Here is a 16976-nt window from a genome sequence, read left to right as displayed (position 1 = left end):
GTACACCCCGGGCACAGTTGGGCATGCACAGGCGATGCACACTGGTCACGCTGCTGCTTCTCCTGCACCTGCAAGGAGGCCATAGAGTGCAAAGAGCTGCCACCCTCAGTTGCCATTTATTTCACTCCTGAGGGGGAAGGTATTTTCACATCAGGTTTATTTTTGCAGCTGTGGGGATGCTTGCTTTTCCCCAGTGACACGCTGTGATTTGCTGGTGCTCAGAAGAGGTAAGGACCAGGTTTGCCACAGGCTTCCCCAGAGGCAGAGGGATGTAAAGCAGCTGGGAATTGCTAATGGCTTGAGGAAAATAAGGGGAAAGACTACATCTTAGTAAGGTGAAGGCACTAGAAATTCAAACTGGGAAAGTTGAGTCCAGGTAGGAGGTACAGCCCCTGGCCATAGATATGAGGTGTCCCGTGAAATGACAAAGACTTCCTACAGCCTGATCCTTTACCCCAGGCATTTCCCAGTGGGGAGATCACACACCTTCCTCACCTCGGGCAGAGTGAAAGGTCTCCAGTCACCCAAGGATGCAAAGGGTAGTTTCACATGCCGTGAATGTGTCACGAGGTCACATGGAGGGTTTCACCCCCTGACTGATCCCATCTTCCCACCTGCCAGACATGGACCACACTGCAGCTGTCCCAGTAAGAAAGCAAGTTGCAGAGCACCAGTAAGCCCAGGCTCTCCCTGCACCTCAGAGGAGAGATCAGGTGGAAAGGTCCCAGAACAACGCATGGAAATCAGGCAGCCACAGCCTCCTGGAGAGTGCCTCATCTTGCTGGCCTGGTACGTCCCACCAAGGAGCATCTCCCCATTCAACCCAACACATCGCAAGAGAAATTTTACCTTTACTGACAAGTTAGGACCAAATGGGATTTACTCCAACTGAAATTGAGGGATCCTAGCATCTGTGTTCCTAGTGCTGTAAGAGTAGATCGGTTATACAGAGAAATATGTAAAATTTCTGGTTGGGAAAGGAGGGTTGAGCAGAAATGAGATCATAGGCTTATTGCTGCATTAGGGCATAAGCTGGGATTTTTCTCCTTCCTTTCTCTTGCATGTGAATAGTTTTAGGTGGTAGGTTTATCTGTAAGAATAAAATTCTGCTCGAGCCCCTTCTGCTTTGTCTGTTTTCCAATCTAGGGAGAAGGAATTAATTCTAAAAGTCCAAGAAGAACCTCCTTTATCAGCTAAAACATCCCCACTGTTCTGAGATAAGGATTTATTTCAGCAGTTTCAAAGCTCTCTTGCTGCCCCTCCCCAGCGTGGGGGTTGCTGGACTCTAAGATTTAGTCACAAACCGTGCAAATGCTCCCAGCATTTTTAATTAATGTAAAATTTGCATTTTAATGAAGGGGGTGATGGAGCCCTCCAGCAACAGAAACAATTACACATTGACCTGACGAAATAGCAGCAGGATTGTTGCAGCGAGCACGTTTAGCTTGGTTTGCAATGGATTCAGAGTGTTCTGGGCGCAGGCTGCGGTGTCCCAGCCCTACAGTTAATGAGCAGAGGTAAAATGCCCCCGAGCGAATGCCCGGAGAAAGAGAAGCTCCTGGGAGTCCTGCTGATCTGGGCAGGTTACATCAGGTATTAGCAACTTCACTCACCTCTTGGTTGGGCTTGCTCAAGGGGCAGAGAATGAAAGGAGGAAGGAACTGACCCTCGTTTCTTGTCCCCAGCACTGGGTCCTGGATGCTCTCTGGGAGATCCAGTGGTGACATTTCCCTAGCACTGGGTGTATGAGACAAGATATTCTGCAGTCTTCCTTGCTTTTCCAGATTTGCTGCCCTAAACAGAGGCAAATGGCAATTCAGCTCAGCTTCTCAGTTCAATCAGCATGAAACATAGAAAATTATTTTCACACTTTTGCAATCCCTCCCTCCAGTAAAGCAATTTTCACTTTTTCCAGGTGATGATAATCTGCATAGCTACATTTCTATATGCAGAACCTGCTTTGAAGGTTTTAAAATCTACAGCACTTGGCAATGAACCAAAAGGACAGCCATTTGAGTGTTTTATGTATCAGGGAGCTTGCCTCAGCATGCATTCCTGAGAACAGGGCCAAGGCACTAGAAAATGTTTTGCATCCAGAAATTATTTATAAAGCATGGAGGAAGTTTGACATGACAGGAAACATTAAGACTTTCCAGCCTGTTGAACAGAAAGGAACATAATATAGTTTCCTAGGAGGTCTTGCTGGTTCACAAGGTATTTTATACATTTCCTTTCTCCGGATGCTTTACAGTAAGTAACAAATGAATGGCCTGTTTTTTTTTTCATTTAGACAGGGACAAGTAATAGCTCAGTTGAGTTGAGAACTGATTTCAGATCATCTCAATCCAAATTCAGTAATACTTGTGTGACCACTCTTTCCTCCAACACATGTACCCAAATGAGAGCATGAGCTCTACTTATGTCCAAGCCCTTAGAAACAACAGAGCAGACATGGTGTCAGTACAAGTGGCTCTGGCTCAGTTTACCTGACCATCCCTATCTTATTATGAAGTTTAACACTGGGAACTGGATCTCCCCCAACACACATTCATCTCCAGACCATTGACTACCAGAATAAAATGAGACAGAATGGCAAGGGCAACGGAAGCAGGACATTTTATCTGCACATCACAACATGAAAGCTATTTAGTAAATCTCCTAAAATGATAAGAGAGTGAGGTTTATACTCTAACATCTGGAAGCAAGTGATTCAGGCAGATTTAGCCAACCACAGTAATGGGGTTTTCCTAGCTCAACCTTTGAGAAAACCTTTAAGTCCTGACTGTACTGCATTTGCTAAAAACTCAGCTTCTCTTAGTCTAAATAGTAGCTCTCCTCTCCCCACCCTCACTTCTGTGGTCTTGACCTCATATGCAGCCTGTGTGGTTATGCTGATATTATCTGCTCAATTCCGCTGTACTTTCACTGCCTCACCTGCTCACTCACCCCCTGTTTTCCACTGTAGGGATAGAGGTACATTACTTTTTGTTATTACGCTGTCAAGTGCCATCTTGAGCAAACCTGCCTACCGCATATAATCTGTACCTCAGCAATCCTTCCTAAATGGTGATTTGCACAGCTGCTTGCAAGTAAGAGCATGCAATGAAGGCAGCATGGGAGCATGCGAACAAAAGAGCACTCCTGAACTCTAAGCAGGTCATTACAGAAAAGGAGGCAGCTGGTTTTGGGGTTTAAATTCTGCTTTAGTCCTGCATTAGGTGGTCAAGTGAGGATCTTTTTTCTGGGAACTGTATCTAGAATATCCTCAGTCTGTATTTGGTCCTCACTTCTTTCATTCTTCTTGTTCTATTCATATGGGCAAAGAACAATTTTCTACCTCATACCTGTCAGGTCTAACTCAACTTCCCACTCAGCAGTTCTCATTTTATATCTCACTTTCCCTAGCTCTGACACAGTTGTCTCTATTTGTCAGTCTCTTTTTTTTTCTTCCCTAAACCTCATTAAGTGTCTACTTACTCTAGCATTGCTCTTCCCTGCATAGTTTCTTCTTTGGAATACAATTTCTGGATAGTTTTAGTAGCTGTGCATTAAAGAAATCCATCTTTTCCACTCTGCAGGCTCTGAGCTCCTCAGTCCAGGTGACTGTTAGTTTCCTTAATATATCACAATTCATCCTTTTGAATACTGACAGCCCTGGCAAATGATCTACTTCTGTTTATTCTTCATGCAGCTTAGCCTGAATCCACTTACAGTCACGCAAGCTGAGGCCATTTCCTACAGCCAGTTCTCTCTCACAGCCACAGCATGACCAACATTAGATAATGAAAATCAGAAGAGTCAGTATCTCCAGTCTGGTCATTAGTCAATTAAATCTAAAACAGACACTGAGAAAAAGTGCAGCTCCTTTAAGTCCTAACTTAGTTCTTGTAGTTGTAATAAAAAGAAGGGACAAGGGACAAGTTCTTGCCTGCCCCCTCAGGAGCCAGCAGATGCTCTGAAGCATGGCAACCAATTCTCCATAGTCTAACCTGCAGATTTATAAATTTCAGTGAGTCTAATATTATACCATTCACTACTTGACCCTGTTACCCCCATCAGCCTTAAATGCCAGGTACCTCTAAAGTGGAGGAATATTTATTATCTCAAAGAAAGTCATGCGAAGGGGTCCTTGAACCTCTTGTGTCCTCACAGGCTGTAGAAGAAAAGCACAAGACAATTTATTTCTGCCCATTTCTTGGTATGAGGAGATCCTTCGAAAACTTGTAGAGATTTTTCAGTTCTGCATCTCAAAACATAGGGGAAGTTATTCCTTATAGCAGACAACAAATGATGTGAAAATAGGTGGCTTCTGCAAAGATCTGGTCATTGTTTCCCAGTTTTGAGCTTGGGGATTTGAAGGAACACTAAACTGCATGGACACTCACAAAATGATAATCAAAGACAAACTAAGAAAAACATGTAAAAATTAATGTCCACTTCCTTGGTTTGTCAAGGGAGGGCAACTTTTGTAAAATGTTATGTGTGCCTCTCATATGCAAAATCCAAGCTTGAAAAAGATGGCCTATAATTGCCACTAGTTCTAGAAGGGCCATTGTGCAAAAGAAAATTATATGATCCCATTATCCTACATATAATGCATTGCTTTGGCTTACAAAAAATGTGCTACAGTTAGAGGAGCAACCCCAGTCAGGAGCTAAAAGTTAGCTTCTGATTTGTGAACCCCTACCATCAATAAAGCTTCTTAGGGATTAAGTCTCTGCTAACTCAATATTGTGTCACTTTATACCCACAGATTTAGAATTTACCTATTACCTCTTATGAGAAGAATGTTTATTTTTAATCAAAGTAAGAAAAAGCCACCATCTGATCTTATTAACTGATGAAGAGGGGAAGGCAGAGATATGAGACCTCCAAGAAGAGCCTAGATCTGTCTCCTCTGGCAGACACTGGCAGGTTGCCACTAGGTTCCCCCAAAGCATCTCTTTTCCAGACTAAAAAAATCCACGTCCCTTAGTCTCTCCTCACAGAGCAAGTGCTCTGGCCATGGTCCCCCATTGATGGCACTGAGGACGCTTACCTGAAAATACTCTATGGCCATGATCTTAAAGTACCTGCCAGAAAGTTTCAAATCCACAGTTTACCTAAAATGAAGAATTGTTTACATGCAGCACCCTGAAATAATTATTTCTTATGACTAAATCATATACTATTGAGATTTCCTGGCCGTGTATGGGAGCTACATTTGTGGGTAGGTGGAAATAATAGCTGAGAAGTTGACATATCTCACTGCAAAATATTTTCAAGCAGAAAAAAATAGGTTTTCAAGGGCTTAAATGTATTTCTGAAAAAAATCTGCTGGTTCTTAAATTAAAATCTGGAAGTGAAAAAATTTTCAACCAAACATTGGAATTCCAATTTTCAACCAAAAGTCAGTTTTCAGTTGCCTTTAATGTAGGAGCTTTTTTTTCCCACCAATGGGCAAACAACTTTCTTGAGGAAAAAAGTTCTATTGGACTTTTGTGAACATTATTCATGGAAAAAAGGGTTTTTTTTTCTAACCAGCTCGTACAGAAGACATGATCACTCCCACTGCATGTCATAAATTTGCACAGTAGAGCACTCATGACAGTCTTCTGACAGGACCATTTTTTAAACTATAATAAGTAAATCTCCTCAGTCTCTCCTCCAGTCTTGTCATAAATCTATCACACCAGCGCCTGGCTTTCCATTTCAGCCTACACACACCTGCCTTATCCCCTTATGCTTTTTCCAACATAGTTTATTTGTGCATAGTAGCTTTTCTCATGAGGATCTCGCAGCTTGGGTGCATGGCATCATCCCTGCCTGCCTCTGAGTATTACCTTTCAGCTCGGCTTCCTCTGGAGCAGGGTGAGAAGTGCCATTGAGGTAGTACTGGACAGAAGTTGTGAGAAACAGCACAACACGTGGCACAAAAAGCCCATCTGTGCACCATGCCAAAAGCCCTTCTTTGGGTGAGGTCCCCATGGCAAGGAAGCTGTCCTGGAAGAAGGAGCAGAGGTTGTCAAAGCAGCTGGATTCCCTCAACCTTGCCCGAGACAAGAAGGCAAGACCAAGATCATAACCTTGTGTAGATCTGGCAAGAATATCAGTACTTTCTTTCTGCTTTTGAATTTGAGAAAGGGCCAGAGCCATGCTCCTTTAGGATGAAAACAGAACTGACCCCCCAGCTCCTCCTCCAAATTCACCTCCCAAACTTTTTACCACACCATCTGTTCTTATTTCTGAGTCTGGACAAGTATACACCACACTCATAGGTACAACAGACCATCTAGCTCTTACCCTAAGACGTACAGGTGCCCAAACGGAGCTGATGACCCTCAGGGTAGAATCATGGTCTTGTACCTATTTTAATCATCATGCCTTCTTCAGGGCATGGCCAAAATTCCTGCCATCAGAAGTCATGTTCAGAAATTTTTCATTTTCTGATAATTCCCCTCACGCCTCCAGCACAGCTGATACCATGGTCCCACGTAATTCCTGCCTCCCCAGCTCCTCCCTGTCACATCCCAGCCTTATTGGCTCCTGCAGCCACAGCCCACATGCTGCTCCATCACAGAGTCCAGCTATGCCACACCTGCACGTCCAGCTCCCCCAAATTTTCTACAATAGATTCAAGACCTGGAGAGCTGCAGCACCTACTGCCTCACCTTCCCATGCCCTAGCTTAACCAGTTCTCTCTGGTCCCAGATCTGCCAGCCCCCAGAAGCTGCAGCACTGCAGTCTCCAAACCATGCCCCAAGCATGGCCAAGCCCCACAGCCAGAGCCATGAGAGCAATTCTGTAGGGCTGTGATCTCTGTCTACGCTGACACCCCATGTGCCAAGTGCAACCCTTTGGCACAACCTGGCATCCACCATTCAACTACGCCTAGAAACCAAAGCAACTTAGCAGAAAACTTATCCTCTCGCTGTGAACCATGCGCTGGAGGCTTCCCAGCAAGGTCTTCAGGGTCACAGTTGAAGGTGTGCATCGGGCTCCTGCCTCTTGCCACTGCCTTTGCCCAGGCACATCACTCAACACCCTCAAGACTCTTTATCAGTGACCTTAGAGAAGGTACCTTAGCTGGTCACAAGCCCAGTGTACAGACCCTACAGCAGAAAATGAACAAGGAACCCAAACCTTGTGAAGTCTGTGAGTTCTCTCTGAGCCCCTCAATGTATGCATCATTCCTCTAGAGTGCAACAGAAGCAGCTCCTCTGCCCTGACTCAGGCTCCCACTGCATCACGGATGAATCACATCCTCAAACAGTCTGTTTCTCTCTGTTGAATTTACTGGGGGCCCCAGACAGCTGACTCAGACACAGGCATCAACTCTACAGATGTCCACACTCAGACATTTGGATCCCCTGCTCTGGGCCAGCTGCTGGTGAGAGATCCCAGTGCTCTGGTTGATTCCTGACTGGGAGGCAGCCTTCAGAGATGGAGTCAGTACCCAGTTTAGAGAAGTCAAAAGGCCTTCTAAATTATGCCAAAGGCTTTTTTAGCACTCAATAGCCTTAGGATTGGGGGAGGAGATAAGGAAGACAGCTTTGAGCCACTGTTCTCACATTTCCCAGCTCCCCAGGTTGTTCATGAGACCCAGATGAATGCTAAGCCCCAGATTTTCACCCAGGAACATTAACGTATTTTTAATACAAACATTTTCCATGGAGCTTGTTTAACATTTCACTTGTAAAATCAAGTTCGGGTCATCTGTGGCATCCTGCTGTACGGGCGTAGCTCAGCACTGCATGGTACCATCTCGACAGCCGTAGGGCTGGTCTCTCCTAATCCCTTTACAGACCACCCCCTTTGAATCCATGCCCTCTAAGAATGCGTTTCTCATATTCCATTGCCTTGGCCCTTAAACATTTATTTGAACAGACAGCTACAGCTGGGGATTTTTGTCTCTGCACAGACTTTGAACAGCTGTTTGCAGTTGCACCCAGCCCTGCTCACAGAAGTGCTGTGCTCTATCTCTGGTGAGGAGTGTGTCAGGCTGGGAGGAACGAAATAGCAGCAATCCTCCGGGTGCCATCGAACAGCAACGGGAGTGGGGCACAGCCCTGGCCAGGCGGGGCAAGGTCAGCAGAGAACCGGCGGATGAATTATACGTGCCAAATGTGGAGCTTGCTGGAAGTCATTGATGAAAAATGGGGGCTCTTTATAACACAAATGGAAGATGACACTGGCTGAGGAATGGCTGACTGCATGGGAAGCACTTTTACACACCCATGCTACACCTCTTCTATGTGTGAGGCCTGGGGGAGCATCGCTGGGATGTGCTCGTAATACCTAGATATGGTCAAGGCATTTATAGACATGTATTGAGCACAGATGATAGGATCAATATACAAAATTTTTACCACCTGAAACCGGAGGGTCCCAGAAGACTTTGCAAACACAAACTGAGCCCTTCCAAGGATGCAGCTTGGCTGGCTTAACCCAAGTGGTTGAGCTGCCTATAAAAGGAGATGTCCTGCTCTTCCACCATCCCATCCTCACAGTCTCCTCCTCTCTCCTCACCGCTTTTGCCACAGTCCCTGAGCAACACTGGAAGATTTGCTTTTCTGATCTGGCTGGAAATTAGGTTTAGTTCGGGGTTTGGGTTTTTTGATGGGCTGATTTTCAAGCCTGATCACTCACCTGATCTGATACATTGAGCAGGCACAAGGGCACTGAGCTCATCCAAGGGTCAGAGTTGAAAACATATGAAAAGGGAACTGCTTTATCTGTTCAAACAAGGCCAAGGAGCAGACAAGATCTCATTGGTATGGACACAACATCCTGGTGCAGTTATATTTTCCATGCAGTGCCTTGCACTGTGTCAGTATGCTGGTGGTGCTGCTGCAGTAGAGGTTCACGACTAGCCGGGAGAAGACTTTCCCTCAGAGAACCATCTCCCAGGCAAATCTTAGCCTGGAGTTTGTTTCTCTCTCTGGAGAAATGTAAAGTCTCGATTGCTCTGAAGGGGATGAGAAAACAACCTAGATTTCTTGCAAAAATGATCCCAGAGACACCAAGATTTTTTTTGCTCTGTCCAAAAACCAATAGAAGAAATTCAAAACTTCTCTTCGGTTTTAAGCAGAAGGCCACACTAACACACCTTTGGAGTGAGCTGTTGTTCAGATGCTGTCCTTGTCATGGAAGAAATCAATCACGGTTTTCTCTCCCCTCCCATCTGCCTAACAGGTCTTCAAGGAGACACACCCAGGAGCAAAATTTTGTGTTGCAAGGGGCATGGTGATTTGAATTTGTTTTCTCACCAGCTACAGAGCATCCCAAAATTTCATGTGTCTTCACCAAAGTAATATTCTCTCAAAAGTAGTGTTTTGCTAAGATTTAATTTTTTAATCTTAAACTGTGATACTGAACAGTGCTGTGAAAAACAAATCAAAAAACCCACTTCAAAATAATAATAAAAAAGATGTTTTATTCTGAAATTATGCTGAAACCGGACACATCTACATGACAGGAACCTTCTTCTCTTTTGAAGTACAATTTCAGGCTAAATTAACATGGCTTTGCAAAGCACTTTCATTGCACAAGACTCTTTTTTCTAATGCAAAATAATTTCTCAGTGAGTTACACCCCAAAACTCGGGAATGTGGGAAATCCAGACCGGGAGCAAGCTGTGAGTGTGCCTGCTCAGGCTCTTCACTAATTGGGATGGATGAAGCCTTTGCTGTGCACTGGAGATTTCTCAAAGGTGGGGCAGCGAGGTTTTGTCTCTGGTGAGGTTAGGAAATCTCTTTCTTCCTTTCCATTGCTGACACCCCAGACAATAAAAATGTGCAGAATGTGATCTTGTACAAGCTTTCAATCTCAGCTGAGGCTCTGCATTCCAGCTGTCAGGTTCTTACTTGTTTACCTTGGAGCCTGGCTTCAAGGCATACAACGGAAGAGATAATTGGAGCGGAGTAGCTGCCAGCAAGCAAAAAAATATGTTTCAGTAAAAAGTATTTTATTCTGCTAAGGATACTTATATGAACAAATGGGACCCTAGGGTACAAAACAGAAATAATCCTAAGCATTTCTCTCCCTCTCTCTCTCTCTCTCCACGTACCTCCCCTGAAGCAGGTTTCACACCACACACAGCATCGCTGCATGCAGATTTCTATTGATGTTTCAATGCCTCACCATGATGAGCCCCAGGAGTTTTCGGGGCCAGGCTTGCTATGCTGTTAAAGACGTGCTGTGCATTTGGGGAGTTCAATAGCTAGAGATGAGTGGGGACCTGGGTGCCCACCTCCCGGCCACCTGCCTCCCCTCCTTGCCCTCCCCGGGCACCTCCACCATTGGAGATCTGCTCTGGGGAAAGGCTGAGCCCTAGGGCTGCCCCATCTCACTGTCCTGCCTGACACCAGCCTCCAGCCCTTGCCCACCCCCTGGATCTGGGGTGTTTACTGCTGTGATTTGTCCAGTGCAGAGATAAGAATAAACCCTGAAACTCAAATAGGACCTCCCACTTTGAACTTTGTTCCCCTCCCCACAGCAACCCAAATCTGGCTTTTACAAGAGACAAAAGGTTTTTAGACTGTCCAGGCCCAACCTTTGAAAACATGTTCATGACCAAGTAACCTCCTTATTTGTTATTAGCACCTCTCTAAACAAATCCTTCTGGAGGAAGCGCTGTGTTTATGTGCTGAGCCTGCCGTGCCTTCTGCTTCAGCAAGTCAGGAACGCAAAGTCTGACTGCAACAACAGCCACAAAGTCAAAGGAAAAATAAGCCAAGGCTATGAATGGCTCAAATTAAACTTTTGCTGCTAAGCCCTGAGTCCCTGTGCCCCCTTGGCAGCTAGGCATATGAGTTGGATAAACTATTTCAGCTGGCCTGTTCAAATCCCCTAAGCACCTCTCTAGCAAGTTATTTCAGTAGCACAGTGCATGAGAAACCCCTGGCACTGCACATTTTGGTTATTACCACCAAATGGAGCTTGAACTCCAAAGAAGATCTGGCCAGTTAAACCAGCTCTTCTACCCAGCAGCTGAAACCCCATGTGAGCATCTTGTGTCTCACAGAGGTGATGGGAACTGGGATACTGAGAGCGGCGAGCAGCAGCCTGGCCAAGCCAGCAGTTTGTGTCAGCCCCAGCTGGGAGCTGCTGCCTCTCTGCCACACCAGCTACCAGAGCATGGCTCCATGCCCAGTCCTGGGCCGCAGGACGAAGCGTGTCCCCGGGGCTAAAGCTGCACACAGTGGTGGGACCAGCCATTGCCTTGGGGAGCGACACCGCGGGACCAGTCCTTCCCACACCCCGATGGCATCTTGGAGCTGCTAACGGTTCTCCTGCGACCGCACCGTCAGCCGACTGCCACGGCTGCAAATGCAGCCAGGACGAGGAGGTGATTAATTTTCGGGCTGCTCAGCTCCCTGACCTGGCTCCCTGCAGGAGTGCCAAGGCCAGCACAGGCAGCCCTAGTTTAGAGAGATTTAAGATGCTGTGGCCTTTGTCATCATGGTTGCTGTGGTGTAAATTTGAAAGTCCACTCTCTCCTGCCTGGCCCAGTCCTGCACAGTCAGTGGAGTTAAGCAGATGCACTGCTGGGCTAAGTAGTCTGCCCTCGGTGACTGCGCAGGGAGCCAGAAACCACTTCTGCCTGACTCCTCATCTCGGTGTGTCTCTGCTTTCTTGCTCTAAAGTGCTACGTTAGCAAGCAAAGGCAAAGTTAAACCCTTCAGGCTTATCATTTGAATATGACTCTCTGCAGGTCAGTGTCTTCACTAGTAAATGCATGTATGAGTTTTCACTTTGTCTTTTACACCTATCCTTCTTACCTCGTCCTAATAGGAAAAGTGATTAATGACACCAATATTATCATGCCTTTCTTAAGTAATAAATGTCTTTCACACAAACTATCCAAAGATCAGGGGAACGTGCAGGCCAATGTGTTTTACCGCGCGTTGCAAAGTATGACAAAATGAACCAGGTTTCCTCTTTTTCACTGAGCATCCACGAAAACAAGGTTTCCTTAATTAGGGTGTTTGGTTTGATATTTGTTTTTCAGCAGGAGGAAGTGAAAAAAATGAAGCCCCTGAACACCAATGCTTTTGCTTAATGTTACTATTATTTTCCCATTATATTTTTAACTGCTGAACACTTCCTGTACAGGATTTCCACCAGACTTCTTACGTGTACTTGCCCCAACATGCAGTTATGTCCAACCTTCACTCAATACAGATGCTCACATACAGAGATAATCTGATTTTTTAAATGCATATGGTGTTGTAGCAAAAGCACATCTAAATAGTCTTGAGACAGCTATTCATCCAAGGCTTAGATATTTCAGAAAAATTGTAAATTCCTTTTTGTTTTAGTTTTTAATATTCAATAGGCATATTCTGCTGCCAGTGACACATGCATGAATCCTGAATTGACCTCTCTCATCATGCTGCTTTGATTTCACTGATTCACTTGAACAGGGTGTTTGCGTACACAATGGGAAAGGGTGTCAAAGCACTTTGATTTATGCCAGATTTATACTGCCTTCACTAATGTCACGCTGTGGTTTACCCTCCGGGATGTCTGGGAGCTGGTAGTGCTGTGGGCTCCCTTGGAAGGACTTTAATGTCCCACAATGGGTTCTCCCAGGGCTGGGAAGGGGCAATTGGCCTTCTTGGATCCCAGCCTGAACTGTAAAGACTACCACAGTCTCCTCTTTCCTCTTTTTGGGTTGTAATTTGGGGTATGAGGCATAACAAAGAGTGAAAGCTTGGAAGAATGCAAAGTTTCTCAAATAAAAATTCCTTCAAAGTCAAGCCCAGTGTGAGGCATTCACAGAAAGCATTTCAAATAAGTAAAGCATGAGCAGTTATGCGTTAAAATAGCCCTTCTCCAGGTAACCACAACAATAAAATAACTACCATAGCTGCCATGTCTCAAGCAGACCCAGCAGGAAATGCACAAAAATGCAGAGCCCTGGTGACAACCCCCGGTCAGGGCTGAGGGTGCCGGAGAAGGGGCGAGGAGCACGAAGGGATTTGCCAGGGTGCTGTCTGCACCAAACTGGTTTCTGAGATAAAAAGAGGGCCTGTCAGCTCACTGCTGTTCAGAAACCCGAAAAGGGAAACCCACAAACGAAGGCACAGAACAGCAAAGCAGCAAGGAAAAAAGCTCACTCCTGCTTTAACCAAAAAGCGCTGGTTGTTGCTTGAGCCCAAAGGGATGGCAGAAATGCCCCTGAGGTCGGGTTCTCAACTTGTCAGCTTGGATTATCCTTGTGTAAATCCCACAAAGCAGGGGGCATTCCTGCACGGTGTCGGGGGGTTGCTTTGCTTGCTCGGCCATCAAAGCACCTGCCAGGGTTTCTGAGCACACTTTGCTCTGACGACATGACTTTGCACATCCTGAAGCTCAGCCCCAAGACCGGCATATCGTGCTGTGCCACGTCAGGCTCCCTGACCCAGCATGGGGACAACAACAACAAAAGCCACCTGCTTTTAGGGGAGAAAGCTGAAACCACAAGTCTGGAAAGATATAAGGGCTTGAGCAGGGTGGGTCAGGCCTTTTGAAGTGCTGTATGATCACATTAGACAGAAGTGGTGCTAATAAAAGGCCAGATATTGGTAGATTTAAAGCCACTGGGAAAAGGCTTGCTGATTTGAATGAGTGCAAGGGAGGGCCCTGCAACAGCGGGGTTTGAGGGAACGCTCCAGGCTGATGATCCCTGATGCTTAAGGCTTTCAACCCTGCTTTAGGCAAGCGTGGGAAGCTGGACCACAGTCTCTCCAGAAGTCCCTTCCAGTCTCAATTATCTCCTGACTCCATGAACATTTTGTGCTTGAGAATCTTCCCGAAGTTTCTAAAGTTTCTTGAGAAACTGTTGGGATAAGGAACATACTTTCGTCATCATACATGTTCGCTGTGTCTTCTGGTGAGTGTCCTGTGCTGAGACTGAAAATAACAGTTCAGTCACTGGCACAGACTTTCTGGGTGATGCTGAAAAGAAAACCAAAATGTCAGAGCAGTCAGACTAAATGTCCTGTTAACACAGCATCCTTTCTTTGGCAGGAGCTAAACCAGGTGCTGAGTAAATTGTTTAACCAGTAATCCCTGTGCTGTGCTTTCGGTGCCCACATGTTCAAGGATGAGAGTCATCCTTTCTTCCTTCTACTGTTTGCCTGTCTCTAGAGCGGAACCCTATTTTTGCTCTGTGTTTGTACAGCACCCAGCACAAAAAGCCCCAAGTCTCACTGAGTCCTTGTTGCAGTCAGCTACAAACTCCTCTTTCTTCTGAGTGGTGGTGGGCACAGCACCATGAAAATGCTTCTTTCTGTAACTTAATCTACCATTGTTTGTAACTGAAGAGCAAAACCTGGAGGATAAATTCAAATAATATTTCCTCTTCCTTTTTTTATGAAATTCAGAAATACATTTCCACTCCTCTTTGGTTTTGAAGATGGTTTTATGAAAAGACAAGAGTTAGCACACAAGTCAGACAGCAGTTTTCCCTTTGCAGGTTCATAATGTGAATCACACCCTCCTGTTCGAGCTTCATACCTCTGCCATATTGCTGTCTGGCCTATCGATAGTGTAAGATACAGCGAGGATGGGCAAAGGATGGCCACCGCTACCCTCTGGGACAGGAGATGGTAAATCCTCCAGCACAGCTCAACTGCCCTCACTCAGCATGTGGGGAGAGTGCCTGTGCCAGGCAAAGGTGCAAAACTCCTCTTCCACCAGAGACAGTGTAGAGCCACGGTTTGGTTTGCTGTGATTTAGGGATTCTAAGGATTTTGCCCAGGTTTTGTGCCAAACCCTAAACCCAACACTTGTGTTGTCACTGATACTATTGCAGGAGGGAGCCAGAGCAGTCAATTCAAGAGAATTAAGACCATCTGCTGCCCAGGACTGCCAGCCCACGGCTCCCTGCGGAGTCAGTGGAGACAAGCAGTTACAATATGCAAGTTAAATTCCCTTGAAAGCCACCAGATCCACTCAGTAGTGCTCTGTCCCTCCTGCACGCAGCAGTAGGTAAAAGCCAACCAAAGGAATAATTTTGCTAGAAATTCTGTAAGTTCTAGAGAATAGTCAGATATATGTACATAATAAGTGAATACATACATAGACATATATACACATCTTCTGGTTGGAGCTGAGTTCTCATATCAGTTGAGTACCTGTCGTAAGGAGTCTTCCACATAAATGGGTATCCATGTGAGTCTAGTTTTCATAACCCTGTAAATGATGCTCTGGATTCAGTCTCTGGGATTCCAAATGCGGACAAAATGTGACCAGAGACAGTGATAACACAGTTCCTTACAAAGGGATGGAAAAGAGGCCTGATTTTTGGCCAATTCAGATCATTACTTACAATGTAGAGGCAAACACCATCAACGGGATGGTTAGATCATTTATCACTGGACTGTACAAGGCTGAAAGATGACCATCCTCTTTCTAAATGTTTCTGAGCTGAAAGCACTCCCATCAGTTTTCTTCAGAAGCTAGCTAGTGCTATCAGTGCCTTTTGCCAATAGCAGCTATAATTACATTAAATAGTTGATTTGCAGAAGCAGAAGGAGGAGAACAACATGTGCATAGCAATGTTACACAACATCACAAAGAGTTTGCACACTTCTGTCACTCCAGTAAACCATTTACAATGACAGTCACATACTCCTATTTTCTCTCTGTATTTTGGAGATAAGCCTGTTTTGAATTCTTCTGTGAAATTATCTGATGGCTGCACGCAGCTTGATTCATTGCAGCCGTTAGAGGGGAGCAGGATGACCCCCGAAACAATTCCCTGTTATGAATAGCCATTGTGGTCCCACGCGAACAATGGCACAAGATGTCACACATCCTTTCCTGACCTTCAGAGAGGGATGCTCAGATACAAGACCTTAAAAATAAAACAGCATCATTTCTATGGAGTGGATGCGACTGCAATATGCACTGCCTCTTCTTTTGGAAGCATACTGGTGTTCATGTAAGTGCTTTCTACCTCCAAATGCTGTCCTTTCTCCCCAAGCCTGTGCTGTAATTATAATTCTACCTTTAAATTTGAGTGCACTTTGTAGGCTTAATAAGACAACTGGCAGCAATAATGGCAGTAATTACAAATATGTTCCATGTTCAGAACTAAAGAAAAACACACTAAAGATGAAAAATGCCATCACTCAAGAATTTTTTGGAAACAACGCAGTCAGAAATGGGCAAGTTTGCATGGCTATAAATATCACAAGCACAGAGCTTACATTATTTAGGGCACGTGTGTGAAGAGCATTCTTCTGAAAGACTCTGGGCAGCGTTAATCATGAGAGCACAAGCGATCTGGGAAATATCAAAATAGTATAATCTGCTACAGAGACGCATAGCTTTTCTTTATGGCTTGCAAAAATATGTTCGAGATTCCAGATGCACTCCGCTGCAGCAGGGCCTGTTAATGGCAAATGGAGAATGCACAGGGAAGTATTGCTAAACCAGTTGGCAGTGGATCAGCATAAGCAACTTGGTAACGAGTCATTTTAATGGTATTGTATATTCTGTCCTGAGTGTCATGGTGAAACGTCTCAGGGAACAGTTTGTAACAACCACCTTACAGTCATCCCACATGTAACATCAGGATCCAAAACACATGCAGAGTGGACACAAGACAAATTGGTAGGGCTCTTGGTTGTCATGAGGAGTTCCTCGGCTCCTCAGGAGAAATTCTGCTGGAATTTGGCAATATCCTGAACACAAACTGTTCCCGATAAGCCATCAGGAGACCGAAGTACTCTTTTTTCCCATCTGCCCTCCAAAGGGCAGAAGGACAAACTGAGTATATCTAAACAACAAATTACTGTAGCTCATCTTCTTATTATTTTTTTTATTTTTCATTTGCCAGTATCCATGAAGCATTTCTCCCAGTAGCTCCTCTCAGACACTACTAAACCTGGCCCATAACAAAACTGGGAGGTTTCCCATTTTTGCAGCCTGGGAAATGAAGTGTGATAACGTAGAATTTCTCTGAAGCTTTTATTTAACCCCAAGCTTCTCCTTTCTCCAGC

The sequence above is a fragment of the Gavia stellata genome, chromosome 2 (genome assembly GCF_030936135.1).
Source record: "Gavia stellata isolate bGavSte3 chromosome 2, bGavSte3.hap2, whole genome shotgun sequence".
In the NCBI taxonomy this organism is placed as follows: Eukaryota; Metazoa; Chordata; class Aves; order Gaviiformes; family Gaviidae; genus Gavia; species Gavia stellata.
Note: the sequence above shows the minus strand (reverse complement) of the source record.